Genomic DNA, 9,714 nt, shown 5'->3' with positions numbered 1-9,714 from the left:
TCTGGATACAAGTCTTTATTGGACAGGTGTTTTTCCAAATATTTTATTTTAGTCTGTGGCTAGAAGTGACGTTTTCTTGAGTTTCTTAGAAGTCCAATTTATCTTTCTTTTTCTATTATATTATTGGAGACATGTGTAAGAAAACTCCTCCCTCCTGTCTCTTATGTCATTGCTGTTTTTCTTTTAACTTACACAAGCATACAGAAGTGTGAATACACACACACAATTCGCAAGTATCCATAATTGAATACATGGTTGGTATTATTTTGAACAAACTGTTATATATTAGATCAACTAAGAAGAAGAGAAACAACAGGATTTTGTTGTAAGAAAACTTCTGCATTTTTTTAGTATCTCAAAGTATACTTCCAGACCATGAGACATGCTAGATATAAAAAAGGTTACGTCAGAATAAAAAAAACTAGTCCACTACTTAAGAAGTTATGAAAAACTAAGTATTTATGCAATTAATAGCTTCTAAATAAATAAAAATTAGGATTAAGGAGACATAAACCCATAACCATAGTTGTTTAAACACTATTTTAATAATTGATAGAAGAAGAAAATAGTCTCTCAGGATATTTATATTTGAAAAACTTGTCAAGTTTACCAATATGACTTAAAGGACGTTTATAGAACACTATACCAAACAGTAACAGAAAACGTGTTCAGTTTAAGTATACAAAGAGCTTTCATCAAAAGAAAACCATAAACTAAGCCATAAAACAAATCTCAGCAAATTTCAAACCATACTGAAATATAGAACTTATAAAATATACTCTCTGACTACAGAAGTGTTAAATTAATCAGTATATAATAGAGAACAAACTAGTGGTTACCAGCAGGGAGAGAGAAGGGTGGAGGGGAAAATAAATGTAGGGGATTAAAAGGTATAAAGCACTATGTATAAAATAAGCTACAAGGATATATTGTACAACACAGGGACTATAGCCAAAATTTTATAAAAATGATAAGTATAACCTTTAAAAATTGTGAATCACTATGTTGTACATCAGTAACATATTATACATCAAGCACATTTCAAAAAAAAAAAAAATCAGTATCTAAAAGGTATCTAGAAAACTCCTAAGTGTTTGGGGTTTATTTTTATTTTCTTAAACTTTTAATTTTGTATTGGGGTATAGCTGATTAATAAACAATGTTGAGATAGTTTCAGGTAAACAGGGAAGGGACTCAGCCATAAATATACATACATCCATTCTCCCCCAAACTCCCCTCCCCTCCAGGCTGCCTCCACATAACACTGAGCAGAGTCTCATGTGCTATACAGTAGGTTCTTGTTGTATACCACACAATTTTTGACCACTATCATTTTCCTTCTCTCTATAGAACTTCTAACATTGCTTTGAAGGCAGGTCTATTGGGCAACTCAGTTCCTCAATTTTTGTTTGTATCAGAAATCTTTATTTCTCTTTCACTTTTGAAGGATAATTTCACCGGGCACAGAACTGTAGGCTCAGTTCAGTTCAGTTCAGTCATTCAGTTGTGTCTGACTCTTTGCGACCCCATAGACTGCAGCACACCAGGCCTCCCTGTCCATCACCAACTTCCAGAGTTTACTCAAACTCATGTCCATTGAGTCAGTGATACCATCCAAACATCTCATCCTCTGTCGTCCCCTTCTCCTCCGGCCTTCAATCTTTCCCAGCATCAAGGTCTTTTCAGATGAGTCAGTTCTTCACATCACATGACCAAAGTATTGAAGTTTCAGCTTCAGCATCAGTCCTTTCAATGAATATTCAGGACTGATTTCCTTCAGGAGTGATTGGCTGGATCTCCTTGCAGTCCAAGGGACTCTCAAGAGTCTTCTCCAACACCACAGTTCAAAAGCATCAATTCTTTGGTGCTCAGCTTCCTTTATAGTCCAACTCTCAGATCCATACATGACTACTGGAAAAACCATAGCCTTGACTAGATGGACCTGTGTTGGTAAAGTAATGTTGCTGCTTCATAATATGCTGTCTAAGTTGGTCATAGCTTTTCTTCCAAGGAGCGTCTTTTAATTTCATGGCTGCAGTCACCACCTGCAGTGATTTTGGAGCCCCCAAAGTAAAAGTCTGTCACTGTTTCCACTGTTTCCCCATCTATTTGCCATGAAGTGATGGGACCAGATGCCATGATCTTAGTTTTCTGAATGTTGAGCTTTAAGCCAAATTTTTCACTCTTCTCTTTCATCAAGAGGCTCTTTAGCTCTTCTTCACTTTCTGCCATAAGGGTGGTGTCATCTGCATATCTGAGATTATTGATATTTCTCCCAGAAATCTTGATTCCAGCTTGTGCTTCATCCAGTCCAGCATTTCTCATGATGTACTCTGCATATAAGTTAAATAAGCAGGGTGACAATATACAGCCTTGACATACTCCTTTTCCTATTTGGAACCAGTCTGTAGAGGATTTTTTTCTCTTAACACTTTAAATATTTCAATCCACTCATTGTATGGTTTCTGAGAAGTCAGCTATAATTCTTATTTTTGTTCTTCCATAGGTAAGGTATTCTGACTTTTCGGCATTTTTTTTCTTTTATTTTCTGTAGCTTGAAAATGATACACCTATGGGTAGTTTTTTGTTTTTTTTTTGTTTTTTTTTTTTTTAGCATTTATCCTGTTTTGTGTTCTCAAAGCCTCCTGTCTGGGATTTGGTGTATGACATGAATTTGGGGAAATTCTCAGCCATTATTGCTTTAAATATTTCTTTTGCTTCTTTCTCCCTTTATTATCCTTCTCGCATCCCTGTCAGATGTGTTGCACCTTTTGTAATAGTTTCACAGACCTATATTTTGCAGTCATTTGTTCTTTTTGCTTTTCTGTTTTTGTGACATCCATTGATATATCCTCTAACCCTTAGACACTTTCCTCAGCTACAGCTAGTCTACTAATAAGCCTGTCAAAGGCATTTTAAAATTTCCTTTATGATGTTTTTCTATTATCTAGGATTTCTTTTTGGTTCTTCCTTAATATTTCCATCTCTCTGCCTACATTGCCCATCTGTTCCTGCATCCTGTCTGCTTCGTCCATTAGAGCCAATGGCATAGTAATTGTAGTAGTTTTAAACTCCCAGTCTGATAATCCCCAAATCTCTGCTGTATCTGGTTCTAATGCATATCTGATTCTTCATATTGTGTGTTTTTGCCTTTTGGTGTGCCTTCTAATTTTTTTATTGCTAAGCTGGATACGATGTACTAGGTAAAACGAATAGCTGTAAACAGACATCTAGGTATGTGGTGGTGAGGTGTAGGAGAGGGGAGCGTTCTTTAGTCCTGTGATTAGGTCTCAGTCTTAAAGTTTATGCCTTTGGACTGTGAACTTTACAACTATTTGGATTTTTTTTTCTACCCATGTAAGTGGGACAGAATAGCTAGAGTTGGCTGGAGCTGGGTATCCCCTTCTCCAGGTCAGTTAAACTCATGAAAATACTCCAGCAGTTTAGGCTCTAGTTTACTAGTTTTCCCTGAGGGTGAGCCTTGTTAAGAATGAGTTCTCTGGTATATTTCAACATGATTCCTTTTTTCTTTCACCTGCCAGAAGCAAAAGGGGATTTTTCTCCAATATTTACTATGGGAATGAGGTCAAACACCCGAAAGTTAATCTCACAATATTATGGGGATACCTATGACTGGGTTCCTCTGGAGTTTTCAACCCTCTGAGTTGTCCAGAGAGTTTTTAGCAGTTTGCTGGCTACAGTTCAGGTTTTCCTAAACCAGCACCTGTTTCAGGGGTAGTTTCTGCTCATGAATCTCTGCTCCAGTAAAACATGACACCCTCTGTTCACCTGTCTGACTCTCCAATCTTGGGGGCAGTGATTTGCTCTGTGTTCACCACTTTCTTAGGAATCCAAGAAGACCTGTTGCTTTTTTTCAGTGTATTCAGATATTTACTTGTTAGGATTGAATGTTGGCTCCATACATGTAGAACTGGAAAATCAGAAGTCTCTATTGTTTCATATTCTCAGTTTCATTCATTTCTGCTCTTTTATTATTTCCTCCCTTCTGCTTGATTCTAGTCTTTTTTTTTTTTTTTTTTCTGGCCACACCTCGAAGCTTGTGGGATCTTAGTTCCTCAACCAGGAATTGAACCTGGGCCCTTGGCAGTGAAAGCATGGAGTCCTAACCATTGGACCACTGGGGAATTCCTTGCTTATTGTTTCTTAAGATGGAAGCTTACATAATTGATTTGAGATCTTTCTTCTCATCCATTATGACTTCCCTGGTGGCTCAGACGATTAAGCGTCTGCCTATAATGCGGGAGACCCAGGTTCGATCCCTGGGTAGAGAAGAACTTCTGGAGAAGGAAATGGCAACCCACTCCAGTACTTCTGCCTTGTCATCTATTATAACCTTTACAGGTTTCTCCTGTGGTTCAGCAGGTAAAGAATCCACCTGTGATGCAGGAGATACAGGAGGCGTGTGTTCGATCCCTGGGTTGGGAAGATCCACTGGAGGAGGGTATGGCAATCCACTTCAGTATTCTTCCCTGGAGAATCCCATGGACAGAGGTGCCCAGCAGGCTACAGTCCATGGGTCACAAAGAGTTGGACATGACTGAGCAACTGAGCATACACACACATTACATTATACTGTGTAATATAAACATTACTGCTAAACATTCTAAGTATGTAGTCTCCCACAAATTTTGATATATTGTTTTCATTTCATTTAAGACATCTAATTTCCCTTGTGACTTCCTTTTTGACACTAGAGTAATTTAATTTTAAAATATTTGGGGGATTTCTCAAATAGTTTCCATTATTAATTTCTAGTTTTATTACGTTGTGGTCAGAGAACATACTTGGTATGACTTCAGTTCCCTTAAATTTGTTGAGGTTTGTTTTATGCCCTGGGAAAAAGTCTTCCTTCATTAATGTTTCATATGCAGTTGAAAAAAAAAGGCTTTGAAACTGATTAAAACTTTTACCTGAATTTTTCTTAACCTCATTGTGAGGTGACTGGGGTCTTTCTGTGTGTCCTGCTATAGATGATCAGTACTTGTGTTCTGTGTCCTGGGAAAAGGCCTGCTTTTCGTTAATTACAGGCTGCTTGATTGTCCTGCAAATTCAGTGCTCTGCTGGGCTGAAGGGAATTATGATTTTATATTTCATCTGGATTTTTATTGTTGCTAATGTGGGAGCAATGAGCATTTTAGCTTCTTATTTTTTTTTTTTTCAGTTCCTACATTCTAGGAACATGTGAAAATCCTAAAATTAAAAAAAAAAAATGGTGTGGGACTTTTAGGACACTAGGAGACTTAGGCAATCAAAGTATTGTTCCATTGCTCCTTTGTTATCTTCCCAATACAATATTTAAAATCATTCAAATTTTTCCTCATATGTGTTTTAGTTCCTGGCTAGTGAGATTTCTTCTTGTTTGGCCTAGATGTTCTGGGATACCCACTTTTTGACTGGGAGCAGATGCACTGGGTTTTGCCTTCTGACTTCTTTTATTACCATTCTTATGGCAGAAATAATTGGCAGAGATGATACCTAACCATAACTTCTGTGATCTCATTTGAGACTGGGTCAGTGGGCAGATTTCTGCTTTTTTTTTTTTTTTCCTGTAGCAACATTAACTAATAAAAAAACAGCACATGGTATTATATTTGTTGAAATATTTGAGATCTGTTCTCAAGGAAAGATGCACACACAAGTTAGGGTGACTTACTTCAGAACTATTAATTTCATTTTTTCCCCATGAAAGTGAAAGTGAAGTTGCTCAGTTGTGTCTGACTTGTAGTGACTCCATGGATTGCAGCCTACCAGGCTCCTCCGACCATGGGATTTTCCAGGCAAGAGTACTGAAATGGGTTGCTGTTTCCTTCTCCAGGGGATCTTCCAGACCCAGGGATCGAATCCGGGTCTCCTGCATTGTAGACAGACGCTTTACCGTCTGAGCCACCAGGGAACAAATCATTAATAACGTGGTGTTAATGTCTTATAGAGAGGAGTGGAGCAAGGATTTCCAGAAGTGGGCAGTACATAGGGTTATTATCACAGCTCTGTGCACTGCACACTGTCAACTGAGAATGTATTGTCTATTTTAGTGGTCATAGTAGCTGGTTCCCTATTTCTTTCTCAAACTTCATCTTAATCTTATTAAGATTAATATTAATGTTAAGAACTAACATTGCTCTTGTTAGTGATGAATTTGTTGAAGGAAACATGACCCATCCCTGGCCTTTAGTACATGAAGAAAGTCTGTCCAGGGACTTTTAAGAAAGGCTTATTGCTTCAAAGGAGACAAAAAGAGAAGCCCTTTTCTTTTTCAGGACATTGTTATCTGGATGTGATGTGGAACTACTAAAACACTGTAGTCACAAGAGTCAGATCTCTACAGTGAGGGGAAAAGAATTGAAAACATCCTTGCTTCTCAGTGCCAACACTTGAGCACCTGAATAAACAGTCCTGAGGCCACCCTACCTCTGGATCCCTTGCATGTGCAAACATAGACTTCCTTATCATTTAAGCCAATATGGTTATTTGTGTTGAAAGCATCCTTACTGATACCTAAAAATAAATAATAGTTTTCTCCAAATATAGATACATAATGAGTAACAGCATTCTATAAATATATGTAAATGCTATTGTGAATATTAAAATACAAATTCATTTTTAACATTATCAGGGTCAATGTAGCCCTTTGGCATAGCCTAATTTTCCAACCAGTTGATTCCAAAAGTACAAGTATCATGATATGAAACTCTACAAAATATTTTGACCTTCAGAAGAGATATTTATATCTCCAAGAGTTGAGCATGACTAACACAAATGTACAGGCTGAAATGCACCTCCCTCATTGTGAAGACCACACAGACACCTAGTTTTCACAAGTACCATGAAGAGATTAAACATTCTCAGAAGAACACTAGACTCTGAGACTGATTTTAGTTTAAAATGGGCATGGTTCTAATATTAATATCATAAAATCTGGGAGCTCAGAGAGGTCTTAGATATCAATCAACAATGATAAAAGTGAGAAAAGTGATAATCAAGTAGACTGAATAAGTTGCTGAAGGTAATTAATGGTAGAATCAGGACTAGGATACAGATCTGTTTGCTTCTTCATGCTATGGCATTTGAGAAAGTTGTTTAAGATGCTTTTAACTATCCTAAATACTGAGGAACTTCAAGAATCACCCCCAAATTTGTGGCCCAAATCTATGCTATTAAAATCCTGTGAAAGTTTTAACAATTCTCAATTATGAGGTTAAACAGAATAATCCTGCTTTTGCTGACTTTTTCCACCCACTATTTTCTCTTGGAAGAAATGGGCTCAGATCTCCTTCATACTAACAGTTTACTTGAAAGGGCAGGGTAATTAGTGTGGCATAAAATCAAATATGTTGTATAAGGTAATGTTTTTGCCACTTACATTTATCAGACTGTATTCATTTCATCTATATTAAAATAACTGCTGCAGAAAGAGTACCTGAAATGGGGTACTAAAATTTAATAATTTCTGATTATCTCAGATACCTCACCTCTAGCTTAATAATACTTTTCAATGGCAAAAAGGTAAAGATCCAAGAAGCAGTCCTTCTTCTTCCTTAAAAGCAACAAGAAGCAACTTTAACTTCAATATAAGTATTTCATAATAATCCTATGTAACTTGCAAGAGTATTATGAGGTTCAAGAAGTAATCAATTAACAATATAGCTCAGAGGTTAAAGTGCCTGCCTGTAATGCAGGAGACCTGGGTTCAATCCCTGGATCGGGAAGATCCCCCTGGAGAAGGAAATGGCAACCCACTCCAGTACTCTTGCCTGGAGAATCCCATGGATGGAGGAGACTGGTGGGCTACAATCTATGGGATCACAGAGTCGGACACGACTGAGCGACTTCACTTTCACCATAACTTAAACAACACTTTTTAAAAAATAACATTTTATTTAATAGGTAGTTTTGAAAGGAAGTCACCAATCTAAACTGAAAACCTGGGAAAACAAACCCAGACTGAAAAGAAATATCCCAGTTGATGGCTTGCCATATTGATTTACTGTATATAGAAGCCTTGCCAATATTCAAGGCTGTCTGCTTTCTTAGGGATAACTCATGGGTAGAGAGTAAGGTTCTTGGCACAGGAAAAGCACAAAAGGAGACTTTTCCCTTAAAGGGATAAAAATGTAGCAGGTATGTGACCTTTGAGTTTCCATTTTTGGTTTGTCTGGGTTAACTCAGGCATCTGAGAAAGGATTGAATGAGTTAAGTTGTTTACATGAGACTTAATTTATTCAATCAACCTAGGAAAATTTTTTAGGTGAGGAGAGAGACACGAATGGAAGACGGAAGAGAGAGTAGAGTTTTCTCTGATGCTCAGACAAATGGTGCTGGGGGTAGGACAGGGTGGGAGGGAACTTGCATTAGTTTCAAGATCTGATAAGTTAATATTCAAAGGGGATTTTATCATAAAAGCTGGAAAGTCTGAAATAGAAAGTTAATTTCATTTGATCTCACACCACACAAATGCTCCCAGTAATGATCTGCTTGTACTCCCTGTTCTTACAGCCCGTCAGATTGCCAGCTTTATCATCCCAGAATACCCTCAGGCTTGTTCTAGGACCCAGGAAACTCATGGGAAGAGATGTAAAGATATCATTGGCTATTTTGCAAGATCAGTATAGTGTTAAGCCTGACAATAAAACTAAAGAACCTGTTTCTTTAAACTACTTGGAGAGAAGGTCTTATAGGTAGCCATGGATTTCCTCTCCCCATACAAAGGTGGAAACTGTTCTGCCACTCAGAGATCAGTACCCAGTTACAGAAAGAAGAACACAAATCAGAAAAGCTAACATCCCATGAGCGAGACTGGGGAAAATAATTTGATATCGATAGAACCTCAAGGGCCAACCTCAAGTTTAATGTCTATGGACACCATCCTGGCTGTTCTGCTTAATGAAACTTGAGAGTCTGACTTGACCATATTCCCCCACTTGGGGTACCTCTGGCCACTTGTCCTGTGTGTGTCTTCAGCATCTGCCCATTCTTTTCTCTCTTTGTCTCATAACAGTTGAATTTTCTTAAAATACTTTGTTTTCTTAATGTCCTTGGAGAAATGGACCGAGTTTTATCTTTTCACTGTATTCCTAATATCGAACACAGTGCCTGTAGTATAAGGGGCATTGAATAAAACTCCTTTCTCTCTCTCTCCCTCTCTTGCTCCCAATTAGTATTCACAACTACTACTACATACCTCCACAGATGCCCTGCTGCATTTAAACTCATCATGTTAAAAACCAGACTTGTTACTTCCCTTTCTCTCTCCTCAGTCATAGTCGTGATGGTCTACAGGGCAGGGTCTGTATCAGGCCCCCTGTGACTATTCAGAAAATATTTAAAATGGAATGAGGAATGAAACAAGGAAAAAGAGAACAGAAAACAAGTATGAGGGAAAAGTATTAAAATAAAGATGGGGTTCATAAGTTAAAGAAAATGAAAGAGGAAGAAGAGAGGAGGACAGAGGATGGGATGGTGATAAGTATATTTTAGATTGTTTTTCCTCAAACTGGAAGGGGTTGGATGCATCCAGAGCCCTCCATGGAAAAGTCAGAACACTGCCAGCTTATTCCTCTGCCCTTCCAATGTTGTATTAACAGCTTCCAATCTGGGGTAGGCTCTGAGACATACCCTGAGTGTGATGAGATACGGGACTGAGGGGCATGTTTCCATCTTTTAGCCATTCCTGTACATGCAGATAATAGGAGTGGT

This window comes from Cervus canadensis, chromosome 8 (genome assembly GCF_019320065.1).
Source record: "Cervus canadensis isolate Bull #8, Minnesota chromosome 8, ASM1932006v1, whole genome shotgun sequence".
NCBI lineage: Eukaryota > Metazoa > Chordata > Mammalia > Artiodactyla > Cervidae > Cervus > Cervus canadensis.
The sequence above is the reverse complement of the archived record's forward strand: the minus strand, read 5'-3'. Positions refer to the sequence as shown.